This window comes from Protopterus annectens, chromosome 9.part0 (genome assembly GCF_019279795.1).
Source record: "Protopterus annectens isolate FY-2018-M chromosome 9.part0, PAN1.0, whole genome shotgun sequence".
Lineage (NCBI taxonomy): Eukaryota > Metazoa > Chordata > Ceratodontiformes > Protopteridae > Protopterus > Protopterus annectens.
The window spans coordinates 1,836,592,584-1,836,612,213 of record NC_056743.1 but is presented as its reverse complement, the minus strand read 5'-3'; positions in this window follow the sequence as shown (position 1 = coordinate 1,836,612,213).

Below are 19,630 nucleotides of genomic sequence, written 5' to 3'. Positions count from 1 at the left end.
GACGTGCGTTTCTTCCCAGGCCTCTGCTGAAAATAGGCTCTGTCCTAGTCAGACTTTCCCGGTCAACAGATGTCTCTGTTTTCCAGCAACTAGAGTAATAGCTTATCTACTGCTTTTGTAATGTCTGCCTTGGGTAATAGTATCACTGAACACTGTAAAGAAACCTAAAGGACAGAGTATGTCTCTCATGTGTAGAAATGAGTTATGAAGTTATCTACTCTATCTTCCTGCTATACTTGCTGTTAAACACCTGTATAACATGTATATATTAATGTAGTCTGTGAATGTTGGCAAATACTCTCTTTGGTTAACTCACTATCTTATATGTACTATACTTCTATATGAAGTATAAAGATTGTGTACTCTATATTTTGTTTAATTGAACCTTTTGGTTAACATGTCTTTCTCTTGTTAATGATTTTAGTGCTCTGGAGCTTTTCTCCCCAGGCTTCCACTGAAAATGGACATATATCCAGTTGGACTCTTTCGGTTAATAAATGTAAAATACAATAAATAAATAAATAAAACACATGTTAAATAAAATAAAGGAGTTAGGAGAATTGTAAATAAAAAGAAGAATCTGCATCTGAGCCAGATGGTTTAGGGTATGATTTTTATATGGAAATGAATGAGTCAGAAAAGGATGTATCTTTGGAAGTAATAAATGATTGATGAAAGAAGTAATAAAAGATGAAGGCATTTTAGAATGTGTAATAAAGATTATACAGAGAAAGGGAGAAAAAAGAAGACATAAACATTTGCAGGCCAATAAATTTGGGGAATACAGATTATAATTTTTTACTGAAAATGATGTAGTGAAGAATGATCAGAATTTTGGATGAAATAACTGAAGTCATGTATGGGATAAGAAAAATAAATATAAGTTAGTTATGTCTTTCGGCTTTTTCCCTGTTAGGGGTCGCCACAGCGGAACTCCGTCTGCTAATGATTGGCAATAGATTTTTACTTGCCGAGTTGCCAGCCCTGATGCACGACCTTCAACGAAGGTATGCCCATTCACGCATGTCTCCACGCAGAAGACGCTCTAGCTGAGAATCGAACCAGACAGCGTCTTACTGTGAGGCGACAACGCTACCGCAGCACCACCACGAAAAGCTGATATTAATACAAGCAGTTGTAGAAAATATAGGTGATGGAAAAGGTGAAGGAAGAATAGTGGCCTATAATGTGTCTAAAGCTTTTGATAGCATAAAGAATACAAAATAGGAAGGAAGATTTTAATGATTATTAAGTAAGGTTATAAAACACCCTGGGTATCTGTGATGGTGAATGGATGGATAGGAAGAAAAGTTAAGACAGAAAGGGAGGTAAAGCAAGAATGTGCATAGAGAATGTGACTGTTTCTAATGAGGATGAATGTGGTCAGAAGAACTTGTGAGAATGGACTAGAAGAAGCAAGATGGAAAGATAATGTAATAAGGTAGCCATCACTGCTATCTTATACAAATGACTTTGTATTACCAAAACATAAAGAATTGATTAGAGAAGTGATTATTAAAACAGAAGTATTACTGTGAATAGTAGGTTTATATTTAAATAAAAACAAGAGTAATTAATTTGGAGAAATGCTGCATATTGTGAGAATTAATTACACAAGAAATGGAATTAGTATATTAGGTATAAGATTTGGAAAATATCTTGTGGTAAAGGAATGTAGAAAATTGCTGAAAAAAAAGAACACTGAGAGAGTGTTTGAAGGTATTTCAATTATCTTTAACAAAAGAGGTTCATATGTTAAATATGCATGTCTTGGGGGAAATTTGCTTACCTATGTTGTGTTTGTATATGTTAACTAGTTTTACAAAAAAATATAATTTTTTTTTGTTTATAGCTTTATAGGTTCATAGATATATACTAGGCTAATGGTCTTTATAAGCCTAGCCATACGATCCAACCCAACTGTGCCTCCATGTATCATGGGTATTTATTAGGAAGGAATATGTTGGTTAGGAAGTTTCTAGAGGTTATGTTGGGAAGTATTTTAGTTTGGGCATTGCTGTCTGCCACTGTCCATTAGAGACATGGGGGCCAGACCCGGAGTGAATTTCTAATTTCACATCAAGGTTTCACTTAAATAGGGTTAAGGATGGACTCTACTTCACATGGATGGGGAGCTTTTTTCCAGAGCATGGGATCATTTGAAATATATATATATATATATATATATATATATATATATATATATATATATATATATATCTTACCAACATATCTTATTTATGTCACAAGCAAAATGTAAATGTTTCTTATGGGATTTAAGATTAAATCCAGTTAAAAGAAGAACAGTATACAATGCAAAATAAAATTGGGGCTGAATATAATACCCCCCCCCCCCATTTTTGTGGCTTCAATGTATTTATTTTGGGTGTTAAAAATTGTACATGAAAAGGGTGCATGGTGATAGGAATTTTATTGTTTAACGATATGATCATCTATAGGAAGAAATAAAGCAAAAGGAAAGGAAATGTGAAAATATGGATGACAAACAGTATGAAAGAAAGATAAAGATGTGGAAAACTTAATTAAATGATGTTAAAATAAACAGGAAAAGTTAGCAGAAGAAAATAATGAAAAATGTAGGAAAATATGTGAAAGATGTAAGTAAAGAAAAACAAAAGAGATATGAAATGTTATATGAAGGAGAGATTTTTATAAAAACTTACTTTGAATAAATTGCCTGGAAAGGGAAGCATGAAATATATAGTATTTGAAGAAAGGTTATGTAATGTATATAAAGTTGAAGAAACATTGTAACTAACCTGAAGATTCTTTAACAGCTTCCACAATGTGGTATTTTGCAATTCAGAGTCAAATTAACTGTGACAAGAAAAGACCTCTTTATGACATAAATTGCATGCCCCTGAATCAAGTTACTTAACACAAAGTGCAGATTAGTACTTCTCACTGTGGATAACTTGTTGATGACCACATGACTGAAGTGGAGGCACCCTGTTCAATCAATCTTTCACACACAAGAACACAGTAAAACAAACACACACCATGCACCCCCATACCTGCCCCTATTGTCAGATTATTCATGATATCTCCTTCGCCCCTGCCCTGGTAATTTGCTGATTATTAGAGTTCTTTCATTAACACCAGACATTTGCATTTTACATTCAGACAGACAGAATTGAGAGGAAAAAGAAAAATATGAAAAACAAAAGTAAATGCATGCTATGAACCTGTCCATCCCTTTCAAATGTGATGATGTGTTACAGGCATTGCACAATGCCCGAGATACTCAATATGTTGGAGAAAAACACCCGCTGTAATAGTTTAGCAGTGACTGCAATGGGTTAATTTAGTGGTGTACTGTTCAAATCCATTTTTCACCCCATTTCATTATTTTTTTATTTTTATTTTATTTATCATTTGTTGACCAGGTTAGTAGCCTCTTTTCAGGGGAGACATGTGGAGGTATTTATACTTACTAGGGGAAATTTGGCCAGGGATTCTGGGATCTTTCTATACTCTTTTCAATAAGTGCCATGGGATCTTTTACATACGCCTCAGCTACTACCAGATCAGGCAGATGGGGCCTTGGTTTAATGTTTCATCTGAAGGATGACACACTCAGGAATACAACAACTACCTTATGCTGCACTACCGTGTCAGCAATCCATCTATCTGATGTGGGAATAGAACTCGTAACATTCTGCACCAAAGGTGAGTGTGCTACCTTCTGAACCCTTGACACTGCTGATAGCACCTGTTGTCTAGTATTTCCTGTGGCTTTTATTTAATGTGCCTTTGCATCACTCCATTCTGAATATCCCTTGTGTCTAGTGTTTCTCCTATCCCCAGATCCCCATACTGGTTTAAGTGCCATTAAAGCATGAGGATTATAAGGTAACCCTTGGAGTCTAGGGTTTCCTCCACCCTCAATCTGTATAATGGTTTAAGCACAGTTATAGCAAAAGTTTTATATAGTTCACAATTCTGCCCCTCTTGCAGCTCTGGTCTTGAGGGCACTGGGTCTCGTCTATTCAAATGGCTTACTTTGCTCACTTTTACATAAAATCCTACAATGGCTACTACAAGTGCAATGGTGTCATTGTCTTTATCCTCTCTCCACGATCATTCTTATCATAGACTCTTGCTGAATCCATCTGAGATGGTGGCTTGAATCTCTTCTAGTTTGTAACTCCCACTCTGGTGGCTACTGTGACCATGGATGCATCCTTCCTGGATGAGGGGCTATTATGAAGACAGGCATCTCTAAGGTCAGTGGTCGGATTTAGATACTACACTCACATAAATGTTCTTAAGCTGTGGATGGTCCTCTTTGTATTTCATGAACTTCAGGGCTAGCACCCCCATGGTGTGATCTCCATATGAACAGCCAATATTACTGTGAGGAAACGTATCCAATCCACTACTTTTGGGAAGCAATGAGGGTTTGGTAATGGGCAATGGCCTCCAACTGCTTTCTTGTTGCAACACACATTCCCACTGTCATTAATTGTCTAGTGGACAGGCTCAGTAGGTCTTTTCTAAAGCCTCAAAAGTGGTTCCTCAATCCAATGGTGACCAATCAGATTTTACATCTTTTGGACAATCCTTGCTGCAGTCTCCTTCTCCTCAGAACACCAGCAGCAGATTCTTTGTCTTGATTCTCCCTCTGGGACAGTTACCTAGATATGCTTTGTTTCAACAATGGCCTCTGGGGCATCTCTACACTTATCCTCTCTCAAATTAATTCCCAGAATAATTCAAAAAGCAATAAGGTGCACAGCCACCTTCTGGTCCAGACAAATCTTACTTCCCTCTTCTGAAACCTTATCTTCTGAAGTTATCCTGCCTCCTGGATCCCATCATTGATCTAGTCATTCACCCTTCTGGCAAGTCTGACCTGGACTCTTGAATCTAAAGCTCTAAACAGTTTGTTTTTTTCCAGTTCTGATGATGGCCAGTGATTATAATCTCCCTGAGGAAATAGTTAAAAGGTCTGTAGAAGTAAATGGAAGCACTTTGCCATCTGGGCAGATAGTTGTGATATTGACCCCTTTTGTGCTTCAGTACCTAACATTCTCCTTTTCTTGCTGTTTATTTTTTCAGGTGGGTTCTAATGTTTCCACAGTCATGGTGCAGCTACAAAATATTTCTAGCTTTCATACTGGGTTTAAAGACCGTTCTCTAGCATCACATAAACTGTGAAAGGCCTTAACAGGAGGAGGTTTCTCCTCAGACCTCATATCAAAGACCCCTTACCTGCATGAGATCTGAACTTGTTGCTGCAGGATCTAACAAAGGCTTCATTCGAGTTAGTTTCCGCCACTCATCTGAAGTTTCTTTCTTGGAAGTCACTGCTTTTGGTTGCCAATACTTCAGCAAGGAAAATATCAGAGCTGCAGGCCTTATCTCCTTCCAATCTTTGTATCATTTTTCGTAAAGGCAGAATATCTCTTAGGACAAATTCTTCCTTTGTTCCTAAAGTACCTACTGAGTCAAATCTATCATAACCTATTTATTTGCTAGTTTTCTTCCCAGTTTTGCACACTCTAGAATTACAAAGAGAGTTAAATTTTTACCTTAACAGAACTGAATCAGTTATGAAAGATGCTGAAATCTTTGTTTATTTTACCCCAAATAAACTGGAAGAAAAGTTTCCAAAGTTTCCCTTTCCAGGTGGCTGTTAGATTGTGTCTCCTTCTTTTACAATAGCCAGAGAAAGACTGTGCCATGTAAACCGAAGGCACATTCCACTACAGCAGTGACACCTTCCCTGTCATTTTTTTTATATCCTCTTAGATATGTGATATTTGTAATGCTGCTACTTGGTACTCCATGCATACCTGTATCAGCATTTTCAAGTTGGACTCCCTCTCCCAAGCCAGAGTGACCTTTGGTTCTGCCATTATAAAAGTTCTCCTGTCATGAGGTCACCTAGAAAGAATTGTAGCTGGAAAGTCGAACCCATATGTCAGATTAGATGGACTGAATGACTAGGGTGGTAAAGGAGATTTTTAAAGATGAGAGCTATTAAACTCTTTATTATTTATGTATTTATTTGTTCATTTATCCATGCAGTGTTTTGTTTAGGGTACTTATTATTTTTGTAAGGTTTTAAAAATATTTGCTAATTTTTTAAAGCTTTTTTAATATTTTAATCCTGTTTACATGATTTGTATTACATTATGAGATTTGTGCAAAGGTAATAACATTTATTTATTTTTTTATTAAAAGTCAAGTCTCTTTAAGAATGCATTATACTGAAAGTATGTTCTATATGTGATGTGACTGGCTGTTCCTTCCTATTTAAAGTTGTTTAGTTACTTTATTTAACAGCTCTGATGAAGTCCAGTGAGTGTGGACATACGTGCTTAGTTGTTAATTTCGGTGTGTATTAAAAGTGTCGGATCGTCTCTCCAGGCTTGCTTTTTGTACTTTTAGTTTAGATCTGTAATGGCTAAGTAACTACTTTGGTTGCTTTTAAAAGTAGTGATACTGAGACTTCTGGGAGATTGGATCTTGGACCTGTTGTTATATTAACCAGAAATGTGGGCAGATTAGCTGGTTGCATTGTGTACATGACGATGCATGTACACACACACACACACACGCACACACGCACACACACACACACACACACACACACACACACACACACACACACACACACACACACACACACACACACACACACACACACACACACACACAGCTGCTGCGTACTGATTATTTCCCAGGAAAACTATCCAAAAGGTGGTGCAAAAGAAATGCATAGCTTAGTACTATTGGGAGGAGCACAGTTCCTATCTTAGGTGCCAATGTATAAAACTAGCTAGGAAGATCACTGTATATTAAGCAATATATCTTAGAATGTGCTTGACAACCACCAGCTCTAATGGACTTAATGGAATGGGTGACAAAAACACAGTCATGTGGGGTACAGTCACATGAAACATTGGGCGTCAGCTGTGTCACATTCTAGTGTTGTAGCCTTTTGTGCTGATTATCTGTCCATTTCATTTGAAAATGCATTATATAAAAGATGGTAATGTTCAAGGCTGCTTTATGGTTTAAGCCACTATAAAATTAGTAACTTGATGTATTCAGCAATGAAGCTGCATATTTTAGTATGGAGATGTTTAAATCAAGGGACTGTCTTGCAGACACACATAATTTCATTTTATGGACAACAGCATAAAAAGTTCTACTGACAGATTAAGATGGATTGTGCATAAAGACCAGCTTTAGATTAATGACAGTTAATTTGCAAAATAAGATGTTATAGCTGATGACATTTAATGTCTTACCTGGCCTTCTTGCTCTGCTTCAGTATTTGAAGAATCTAAGCTGTAACATAAAACAACAATGATGGAATTGCATTTGCAGCTTTAGGTACACTTAATTTTATAATGTTTTTCATTTTAAAAATACTGAATTTCAAACAAGATGTTACTTTATTGTACCCATCATTTAAAATAGATTAAGTTGTTACTTAAGAAAAATAAACAGACTTTGTGAATGAATAAAACAACATTAAAGTATGATCTGTATTCAAGCTCTTCTACGTTTTCTAATGTCCTGTGGCACTGACGAGGAAACAGTGTAACCCTGTCACCCATTACACCATTGTTTATCAGTTAAGGAGGTATTTAAGATACAATATGATGGGTTTATATTAAAACAACAAAAATCCATTACATTGAATACCAAAACAGCGACACATATTACTCGAACTGTGAAAATACTGAACGCACTAAACCCGAAATTTAAAATATTGAATGTTTATAGTCGGCCAACCCCACCACCCGATACATACCACCTACCCAAACAAAATAAATAAACCACATACATACACTAACCGAACACTACTCCTAACCCTAAAGTAAAGCACCAAAACTCAACTTCTATCCTCACACTAAACCCTACATACACAACTATCTATGCACTACCCTTATCCCCTCCCTAAACCTGAGGTCCGTAACTACCACATACTTCCCCTACAGAGATATACCCAAACAAAATAAATAATACACATAAATACATTTAACAAAACCCTACTTCTAACACTGCACTAAATCTTGCACACATTACCTATCTATACACTTACCTTAACCCGTACCCTAACCCTAAGGTCTGTAACTATCGCACACGTACCTTATGGAGCTATACCACAGACAGGCCAACCAAAACATTTCAACATTTCGAATTTCGCGATTCTGCATGTTAGATGATTTCGTATTCGCGTAAATGGAGTTTTGACAATCTGATAGGAACCCCAATATGACAACATGTCAAAAGCTTTCCTTATAAAATTGTATACGTTTATAGTATCTAAGTAAGATGAAGTGTTCCTAATACATTTACAAACCAACACATTGCGTTAAGTATCCTGCAAGCTCCATGACAAGCTACATTTTACACACAACTGACATCTGCTCATGTGATAATAAAATTTACTATTTTTACAGTTTAGTGAGGATTAAGGCTATGAACTGCTAATTAGCTTCATCTGTAGTCATGGTGGTTGTCTACAGTATGACTGTTAGCAAGTTATTTAACCAGATGGAGACCAGTGCTGCTCACGAAAATATGCCCTAGTGCTCAATGGATTTGACTAATTTACAGACAAATGAAAAAAAAAAATACTAATTTTTGATATATCATTTATCTTAATCAGAGCCTTAAAGGAGCCAGAGTCTATGCAGCAAGCAACAGGCAGTAATGGGTATCAAGCAGAGAACCAATCCTGGATGAGATGCAATTATTTTATAATGTGTAGAAACACTCATATATACACACTGCACACACACACACACACACACACACACACACACACACACACACACACACACACACACACACACACGCGCGCGCACACACGCACACACGCACGCATGCAAGCACACACACACACGCACACACACAGATTCCAAGCAATTGCAATGACACTCATAAATGTGATCACAAAATCACTGAAGAACGGCATTTCAAAACACATTGACTATAGAAAATAGAAATATCATTAAAAAACATTTTTGCATCAAGGACTTTTCCCCTGCACCATCTGATGGGGGGCTGCATCGCCACAGTACTGATAGGTGTTTATGCTATTTATGAGGTTGCTGTATATTGGAGCTAGAATAAACCCTGAGATACTGCAGTGTTGGTCTTTTTAAAACACAAGAAATGCTTGTAAATGATCACTCACAAGAGTGTCAGTCACTAGTGTATCATATTTAAATTGCATGTAAATGATCACACACACTAGGGTGCCGATCATTATGGTGTCATATTTAAATTGCACATAAGTGATCACACATTAGGGTGTCAGTCACTATTGTGTCATATTTACACCTGACACCCACTTTTATTATTGGTCTATTGTGTAATGTAGAGAATGGACCAACAAAACAAAGAGAATGTGGCACTAAGCATGCATAACATATTTATAAAAATGTCACAGCAACTTCATTGATAAAATTTTGTATGCAACAAGAAAACTTTCTAGTGCAAATGAAAATTTATGATGCAGATAAAAACATTTAGTGGAGTGAATAGAAATACCAAAAAAACTGACAGACACTGGCATATACATGTACATGCAGATATGTACATACTCCTAAACACACAAACACACATACAGACACAGACACAGACAAACTTTATTTTTTTGTGTAATTTATGCTGTTACTTAATAGACAAGATTAATTGTTGATGACTTCTATTTCTTAAAAATGTACCCTCACTGTTATCATCTGATATACCCAGCAAAGTAAAAATGCATAAATCCATATGCAGGCTTATAAGAAACAATTTTATTAGCTCATAGAGTTTGACATTTTGTTTAGTAATGTGCATTTTGTTGTTTAGAAAAAGGAAGTAAGATTTCTTCTGCAGTAAATTACACCTGGCTCTAAGTAAGTGACTTTGAGCATTATTTATTTTAACTTTTGTAGCAAGTAATGCTCAGTGGAAACAGTTTACGTTATATATGGTTTACCTGTGGTGACAAATCCAAAACCATATCCCTTTGCAACTTGAAATGACAAACAGGCACACATTTGCTTTAATCTATTTTTGACCACTTACATCTAAACCCAGTTAAAGTTTCACCAAGGCATGCATGATTCCTTGCAGCTCACATCCTGGATACAGCAGCCCTTGTCAAGCTGCCTCTAATACATCCAACATTTGACTCCTGATACTTCCTTAAGTTGATCCGCAGCTACCCTACTGGTACTTCCTTGAGTCGAGCCACAGCTATCCTCTTGGTGCTTCCATGACTTGATTTGCAGCTAACCTCCTGGTACTTCCTTGAGTTGCTCCACAGCTACCTTTGTGGTATTTTTTAGAGTCAATCCATAGCTAATTTCCTGGTTCTTCCATGACTTGATCTGCAGCTAATGTCTTGGTACTTCCTTGAGCTCATCCACAGGTAACCTCCTGGTACCTCCTTGAGCTGATCTGCAGCTAACCTCCTGGTACTTCCTTGAGTTAATCCACAGCTAATCTCCTGGTATTTCCTTGAGTTAATCCACAGCTAATCTCCTGGTATTTCCTTGAGTCGATCTACAGCTAACCTCCTGGTACTTCCTTGAGTTGCTCTGCAGCTAACCTCCTGGTAATTCCTTGAGTCAATCCACAGTTAACCTCCTGGTACTTCCTTGAGTTGATCTGTTGCTAACCTCCTGGTATTTCCTTGAGTCAATCTGCAGCTAACCTCCAGGTACTTCCTTGAGTTGCTCCATAGTTAACCTCATGGTACTTCTTTGAGTTGATACACATATGACCTCATGGTACGTTATGAGTAAATACACAGGTACTCCCTGGATACTCCATAGCTTCTCCTGGTCAGTTTCCCCCAAGAGTCTTCACTTTTGGTCACAAAATCCCTCTCTGTAACAGGACAGCATGTGTGTTATGGGCCTATAGTCCTTTTTAACCATAGTTTTCAGGTGATCCACATTAACTATGCTATTACATGCTTTTATTACCATAGCATGTTTTCTGTAGACTCCATCATGATTTTCTACTGTAATATATAGTGTGCAAGTAGCCCCTTGAGGCAGCATTTTTAACCTCTGAGATAACCACCATGCCTCATTGGTCCCCTCTCCTAACATAGAACCCTGGTTCTTTACAGAAAGGTATGGGTTAAGACAGTGAGAAAACCCAGCTGCATTCATAGTGCTATTGCAAGGTCTATGTCTAATGGTGAAATGAAATAGCTGTAGCAACAAAGCCCATCTATTTAACTTGATGTTAACATTCCAATCATTGTTGGGGTGCATTGCTATTTACTAGAATGAAGACGTGTCAATAATACTGCAATGAAGTTGGTTCCCACTTAATAGTGAGACATTCTCAGGCCATTGTAGAGAATCTTATCACATCCTTATTAACTTTCTGTTTAAACAACAGCCTGTGTGTGTTCTGTATCACATACTTCCTGAGATAACAGCTTTTAATCCAGTTTCAGATGCTTAGGTATATACCACCTAAGGTTTAGTAAAATCAGGGACAAGTAAGACTGATTCTGAAAATGCAATAGTTTTCATTTGGCTAAATGACTCATCTGATGTTATGGTCCACCTTATTTGAATGGACATCTTCCTTTCGTAAGGTCTATCAAATGGTAGTCTATGATAGCAAAGACAGGTAAGAAGTTTCTATAGTAGAATGCTAATCCTACAAATATTTTATTATTTGATACAGTATTGTACAGCTTCTATTTTATATCTTTGGAACTCCTCCCGTCTCAGTCTTCTACCCTAATTATATGGCTTTAGTCATACAAATTTAATATTTGGTACCAATAATTGTAAGTTTGGATTGTCTTAAAGAGTCCATCATAGCTTGTTTTTAAAAGATGTGGCTCCCACTCTTCTGAACAAATTACTAGATTATCAAGGTTTGCAGCTGAAGACCTCACATGAGGTTTTAGGACTTTGTCAACAAGTCTTTAAAAAGCAGTAGGAGCTTTGTGAAGTCCAAAAAGTGAAGCAGTATAACTATAATTAAAAAGGTATTCAAGGCTGGAGAATGATGGCTTCTCTTTGAGTTTAGGACTGAGGGGAATCGGCTGGTACCCCTTGGTTAAACCAAGGATGATCAAAATCTGCTTTGCCTAGCATGTCTGTTAGCACATCCATTCTGGACAATGGTTAAATGTCAAATTGCAAGTGACATTCAATTTTCAGGAATCATTGCAAAATTTCATGAAGCCATCTAGTTTAACAACCAGTACAATTACATTATTCCCTTTGTTCTGAGATTTCTCAATAAATCCTACATCTTTGCTTATTGCTGTTCTTCAGGGCATTAGCGTCCTATGCATCTGCACATTTACCTTCTCACTGAACACTTTCAATATACCACAACTTTAAGTATATCCTACCAGGTAGGTCACAAAAAGAACACTTCTTTGTCAGTAAAATCTCTTTTTTCATGGGCCTTATAATTTTGTCTATTTGAAGAGCAGGTATAGAATTGCTTGAATCCACACTGTTGGATTTGTGTTAGCACCAAAGCTGATTACTAAATTCATCAGCTTCCCACCATGGTTTTTATGTATTTACCTGATACAAATGCTCTGGTCTTCTCTTTTTAGTTTGTCTTATTTTGTTGTTCACTTCATTCACTTTCTGCTATCTCAAAGAGGAATTTCCATCTTGTTATAAACTTATTTCTAGTAGAGGGAAGTAACATTAATACTTTTAAAATCCCTGAGTCAGACATTCTTAATATACACCCCATATTGCATCTCTTGCTTTACATAAGTTCCTTATCTACTGACACAGCTGTTTCAAACCTGTCTTGCAAATTTGTAAAGTCAGATATCAGATTTTTAAATGGGGGGGGGGTTCTCCTCCTCTGACGTCTGTGCCAAGTAAGCCTTGAGGATGTCTCCCATATAGTAACTCGAAAGAGTAAATTGTTTTGAAGCTTGGGGTGTTCATCTTATATCAAAAATGGTTGTAAATGATCAGAGTTCTTATCATCTTATTCTATGGCCTTCTTTAGAACAGACATCAAAGTTTTATAAAAGTGCTTGACTAACCCTTCAATTTGAGGGTGGTACACTGAAGTTCATTACTGTTCTATTCTGAAACATTGGGAAAGCTAGTGCATTACTTTAGCAAAAATGGGGTTCACTGATCCCTGAATATATCACTGGGTGTTCCTATATTGAAAAACAAATACTACAAGCTCTTTGGCTATTAACTTGGCATTCACTTTTCACTTAGGAAAACTTAGTGGAACAGTGAATTAATCACTTGAATCTATTGATAACTATTACTAGACTTTACTAATGGACCTACAACATTAATGGCTATCTGCCAGAATAAGTTTTCAGTAATAGGCAAACCTATCATCAGAACCAAATGTCTGGTGTAATTTGGTGCCAGAGAAGTGAAGACCAAAGTTTTGGGAACGTTTTATAGAGTTGCCCATTGGTTGAGGAGAATATACTTACAATAACTCATAATAACTTTGATAGGCCTCAGACAAAGATATTATGAATTATCATAACATCTTTATTGGGTCTCAGACATTTTTTTGTTTCCACTTGAATTTGATAAAATACTGTCTGACCATTAAACCTAGGAAGTTGCCGGAATCAGCAAGACTTACTTCAATGGCAAAAAAGTTCTGAATTTTGGTGCCTGTACTTCTTCCTTTTGTACTAGTCACCTGTGAGCCCCAACGAACATGCAGATGCATGAAAGGTGCTCTAAAGCTTTGGAATCTGAACAGATGTCAAATTCATATCAGAATTCTTCTCTTATAGCTTAGGCTATTGCAACAGTGATCTATTTGAACATCTTCTGTTACGGAAAGTTTATTTACACAACTTTACATTTTTCTATTCTCTCTAGCCAAAGTTGAATGATAGTTTCTTTTAATTTTCTACACATATCCCTTTCTCTTTACTGTGTACTTTTAACAGTGTGTTAGGCTGCTATTGCCACCCTCCATTTTTACTAAGGGTACATTTATGACTATATATTCTTAACAGAAAATGTAACAGTACTTTGAATTAAGGGCAGTCTAGACAAGTTATGATATCATATGTTAGATTAGCAGCAAGATTTACAGGATGTAGTATTTTACCAAAAATAGTTTGAATTGCTATATTTGTTACAAGATAATCCTTCCTGTCTCCATGATCTCACGTTACTTTCACCTTTCATTTGTCATTTCTCTTATGTCTACAGGTATAAGATTGCTTAATAAGTGTAACCAAGCTCCCAGAATGTAGTAGCCCTTTCAATTCCTTCCCATCCACCAGTACATCACATCTGGCTAAAGAGACAGAAAGAAATATACTAACTCAGTTAATCTAGTTGTTACATTGCCACATTCCATTGGCACATTTTCCATATTAGTATGTTCATTGAAAATTCACATTTTTTTGGCACAACGTTTATATTTTTATTAATAGCATGTTGTTTTTTTTTTAATCAGATTTGTGCAGTACAACAATTTTCAACAGTATGCCCCCCTCTTCTCACATCTGAAACAGACTGTTGCAGTTGCTGATAGTTTTTGTTGCTTAGGTTTGGGGGTTGTAAGCTAGCAACCTTTTTATGAGCACAATCAGTTTATCAGTACTCTTAAAGGTTAGCATGAAAAGCATGTAAATTAGTTTGCCATGCCCTTTTGAACTTTTAATCTGCTAAAAAAGTCTAATATTTCACTTTTACTGTTCACTTTTGGTTCTAGCTATACATTTAAGATATGTTTTGCATCAGACATATTTGAATTAAAAGTCAGTTATGAAATTTCATTGCAGTTCTTTTTTTTTTTTTGCTTGTTTTGTTTCTGACAGGCCATATAATCAGTATTACCCATGTCTGTATATGCTTTAAATGTTTCTGCTGAAGGTTGAGAAATCAAAAGGTTACTCTAATCAGAATAAGCACAATTTCTCTGGGTTGCATATCTCTCAAAAGCAAAGAGAAAGACTTTAATGTTATCATTCACTTTCAATTTTTTTAGGGGTGGGGTTGCCTTTTGGGTGTACAGTACAATGCCTGTCACATTCATCTGTACTTGGAGACTTATTAAATGTTTCCAGTGATCTTACACCTTTCCTAAATCCCAACTATGTGCTAATCCATGTTATGTTGGTCTGCACCAGTTGCTACGTTCATTTCTGTATCCAAAGACACAAAACACAGCAGTTCACTTATGGGGTAAAAAACTTTCTTGCTTTTTTGGGTGAGTTAATTAACTCACATGTGGTCTACACTTGCGGACTGTGATGCAGGAATGGAAAAAAGTGTGGCTTACTATATCTTGAGCAAAGTACGTCTACATTCTCTACTGGTGTAGCATGTAACACTCACTGGAAACAGTTTCAAGTTAAGTGTGGTTTACTTACAGTGAATAATCCAAAACAAAGCTTGTTTTTAACTTGAAAGGAAAAAACAAGTATACTTAAAGTCTGTACATCAAATACAAGATTCTTTACTGCTGAAAACTTGGATGAAGTAGCATTTGGTCAAGCTGTCGCCAATATCTCCATAGCTTGGCTCATGGCACTTTCTTGAGCAAATCCACAGCTAATATCCCAGCATTGCGTGAGTAAGTCCACATAATGGGTCCCAGTAGTTCACAGCTTCTTCTGGTCAGATCCCTAGGAGTCTCCACTCTTGGTCACAAAATTCCTTTTTATAAGAGGCTGGTGGTTGTTTTAATCACAATATTTTAGGTGATCCAGATTAACTATGCTGTTGCATGCTTTCATTGCCATAATATCATGTCGATAGACACCATTATTAGCTTCTACCATAATATACAGTGTATACTGAGCACCTCAAAACTGCATTCCTGGCATCTGAAATAGTCACTATGCCATAGTGTGCTTACTAGATAGGTGGACTTGTCCAATGTCCCTTTTCAGCCATAATCCTAACCATTCAGTAGTGACATTTTAAATACATTTTCATACATACATAATTAAGATTCATTTTATGCAAGTATACTTACAGCAGAAGATACATTAAAGGATATTTACAGAGAATGTGTCTTTAGTAATGAGCTGCGGATGCAAAATAAAGAATCTGGATATGCATTTTGTATCAGTTTTCATACTACAGTGCCTTGTTGCAGGAGATCTCTTATTATTATCTCTTTTCTGGTCATCATCATCATCATCATCATCTTTCGGCTTTTCCCATTAGGGGTCGCCACAGTGGATCATCTCTTTCCATTTCTTCCTATCCTCTGCATCTTGCTCTGTCATACCAACCGCCTGCATGTCTCTCTCTACGCCGTCATAAACCTTGGCTTAGGCCTTCCTCTTTCCTGTTACCCAATAAACCCATCATCCCTCCTCAGCACATGTCCAAACCAATGCAATCTCGTCTGTCTTGCTTTGTCACCAAACTGTCCAACATGAGCTGACCCTCTAATATACTGATTCCTAATCCTATCCATCCTAGTCACACCGAGTGCAAATCTTAACATCTTTAACTCTGCCACATCCAGCTCTGACTCCTGCCTTTTTGTCAATGCCACTGTCTCCAACCCATATAACATAGCTGGTCTCACTACTGTCTTGTAGACCTTCCCTTTCTCTCTTACTGGTACCAGTCTGTCACAATTCACTCCTGACACTCTTCTCCACCCATTCCACCCTGTCTGTACTCTCTTCTTCACCTCTCTTCCACATTCACCATTACTCTGAACTGTTGATCCCAAGTACTTAAACTCGTCCACCTTTACCAACTCTACTCCTGCATCTCACCCATTCCTCTACCCTCTCTCTCATTTACACATATATTCTGTCTTGCCCTGCTGCAACCTTTCATTCCTTCTCTCTCTAGCATATATCTCCACCTCTCCAGAGTCTCTTCAAACCTGATTCCTACTCACTACAGATCACAATGTCATCTGCAAACATCATAGTCCATGGGGCCTCCTGTCTGATCTCATCTGTCAACCTGTCCATCACCACTGCAAATAAGAAAGGACTCAGAGCTGATCCTTGATGTAATCCCACCTCCACCTTAAATGGATCTGTCACTCCCACTGCAGTCCTCACCACTGTCACACTACCCTCATACATATCCTGTACCACTCTTACATACTTCTCTGCCATAGCTCTCAATCTTCCATCTCCAAAATGAGGAACACTTGCCTTCATAATGTGGAACAAATGGGCAAAATGTGGAACACATACTAATGGCTTACTAACAGCTTCAACTAGGAAGGTCATAGGATGGCTAAAATATGCTGGTTTTACTTATAAAGAAGATCCTTTAATGAATTAATATGCTTAATTTATATTTACCATGGATTTCACTTAAAAAAATTCCTAACACTGAATGTGTGATGGACTCTTTCAATGTGGAACTTTGAGGAACTTCGAGGAACATGAACTTTTTAAGACCCCAAATGAGGTAATGAGGTACACTTGAGAGGTATGTTCTCTGCCACTCCCGACTTCCTCATTCAATACCACAACTCTTCTCTAGGCACCCTGTCATATGCTTTCTCCAAGTCTACAAAGACACAATGCAACTCCTTCTGACCTTCTCTGTATTTCTCCAATAACACTCTCAGAGCAAACATCGCATCTGTAGTGCTCTTTCCTGGCATGAAACCATACTGCTGATCACTAATCATCACCTCCATTCTTAACCTAGCCTCTACCACTCTCTCCCATAACTTCAAGCTGTGACTGATCAGTTTTATCCCTCTGTAGTTACTGCAGCTCTGCACATCACCCTTATTCTTAAAGATAGGTACCAAAACACTTTTTCTCCACTCCTCAGGCATCCTCTGACTTTCCAAAATTTCATTAAACAATCTAGTTAAACATTCCACTGCATTTCTCCTAAGCACCTCCATGCTTCCATTGGGATGCCATCTGGGCCAACAGCCTTTCCATTCTTCATCCTCTTCATAGCTGTCCTTACTTCCTCCTTGCTAATCTGTTTCACTTCCTGATTCACTATCCCCACATCATCCAACCTTCTCTCTCTCATTCTCTTCATTCATCAGCCTCTCAAAATACTCTTTCCATCTACTCTACACACACTCCTCTCTTTTCTACACACACTCCTCTCTTAGTGCATCCCTCACTATCCTTTATCACCCTTACCTGCTGCACATCTTTCCTAGCTCTGTCCCTCTGTCTAGCCAATCAGTACAGGTCCTTTTCTCCCTCTTTTTAGTGTCCAATCTCTCATACAACTCTCCATCGCCTTAGCCTTAGCTTTTTTCACCTCTCTCTCTTTCCATGCTCCTCATCTCCTTATACTCATGTCTACTTTCTTCATCTCTTTGACAATCCCACTTCTTCTTCGCCAGCCTTTTCCTCTGTATACTCTCCTGTACTTCCTCATTTCAGCACCAGGTCTCCTTGTCCTCCTTCCTCTGTTCAGGTGTCCCACCAAGCACCTTTCTAGCAGTCTCCCTTACTAGCTCTGCTGTAGTTACCCAGCTATTGGGTACTTCCTGCCTCCCAGTGCCTGTCTTAACTCTTCTCTAAACTCCACTTCACAATCACCCTTTTTTAACTTCCACCATTTAATCCTTGGCACTGCTTTCACACTCCTCCTCCTCTTCTTGATCACCAACGTCATCCTACAGACCACCATTCTATGCTGCTTAACTACACTTTCCCCTGCCACCACTTTACAGTCTCCAATCTCTTTCAGGCTGGCCCTCCTAGATAGGATATAATCCACCTGTGTGCATCTTCCTCCACTCTTGTATGTCACCCTATGCTCCTCCCTCTTCTTAAAATACGTATTCACCACAGCCATGTCCATCCTTTTCGCAAAATCCACAATCATCTGACCTTCTGTATTTCTCTCCTTAACAGCATACCCAACATGCCCATTAAAGTCCGCTCCAGTCACTAGTCTCTCACCCTTGGGTACACTCACCACAACTTCATCAAACTCACTCCAAAATTTTTCTTTCTCAATCCAACAGAACCAACTGGAGCATATGCACTAACAACATTCATCATTACACCATCAATTTCATAAACATCACTCTGTCAGATTCTCCTGCCATCCACACCATGATAGAACAATTTGAATCAACCTTCCTTCTCTCCATCATATCAGCTAGCTCTTCCTATACTAGTCATACTGCCAACATTCAAAGTTCCTACCCTTACTGCTACACTCTAACCTTCCTCCTCTTCTCTTCCTCTTCCTTGCTCCTTCCCTCCTCTCCTCCTTCGCTCCAAGCCCAGCCCAGCACCCAGCCCCTTGGCTAACAGTTGGTGGCTGCGGGCTTGGTTGTTAACCCGACCGCTCTGATTGGAATGTATGAATATTAAATAAATAATTATAAGTAAGGAATATGAATTTTTTATGCCAGATGCCCTTCCTGATGCAACCCTCCCCATTTATCCGGGCTTGGGACTGGCACAAAGAAATGCACTGGCATGTATATAAATTGCTGGGTAGCACTTAATACCTCATAAAGTAATATTTCAGGTTTATATGTTTGAATGCATGGTGTTATTATCAAGTTACATGCAATGATTGTTTCCCTGCTGTGTTATAAAATATTAGGTTAAGTATTCCATGCAGTTTAGGTTTCTTGTTGCATTTACAGAATGAAAAAAAAACAAAACAAGGATGACATATTGCTGAGTTCCTGCACTTTGGCCTCATTGTTA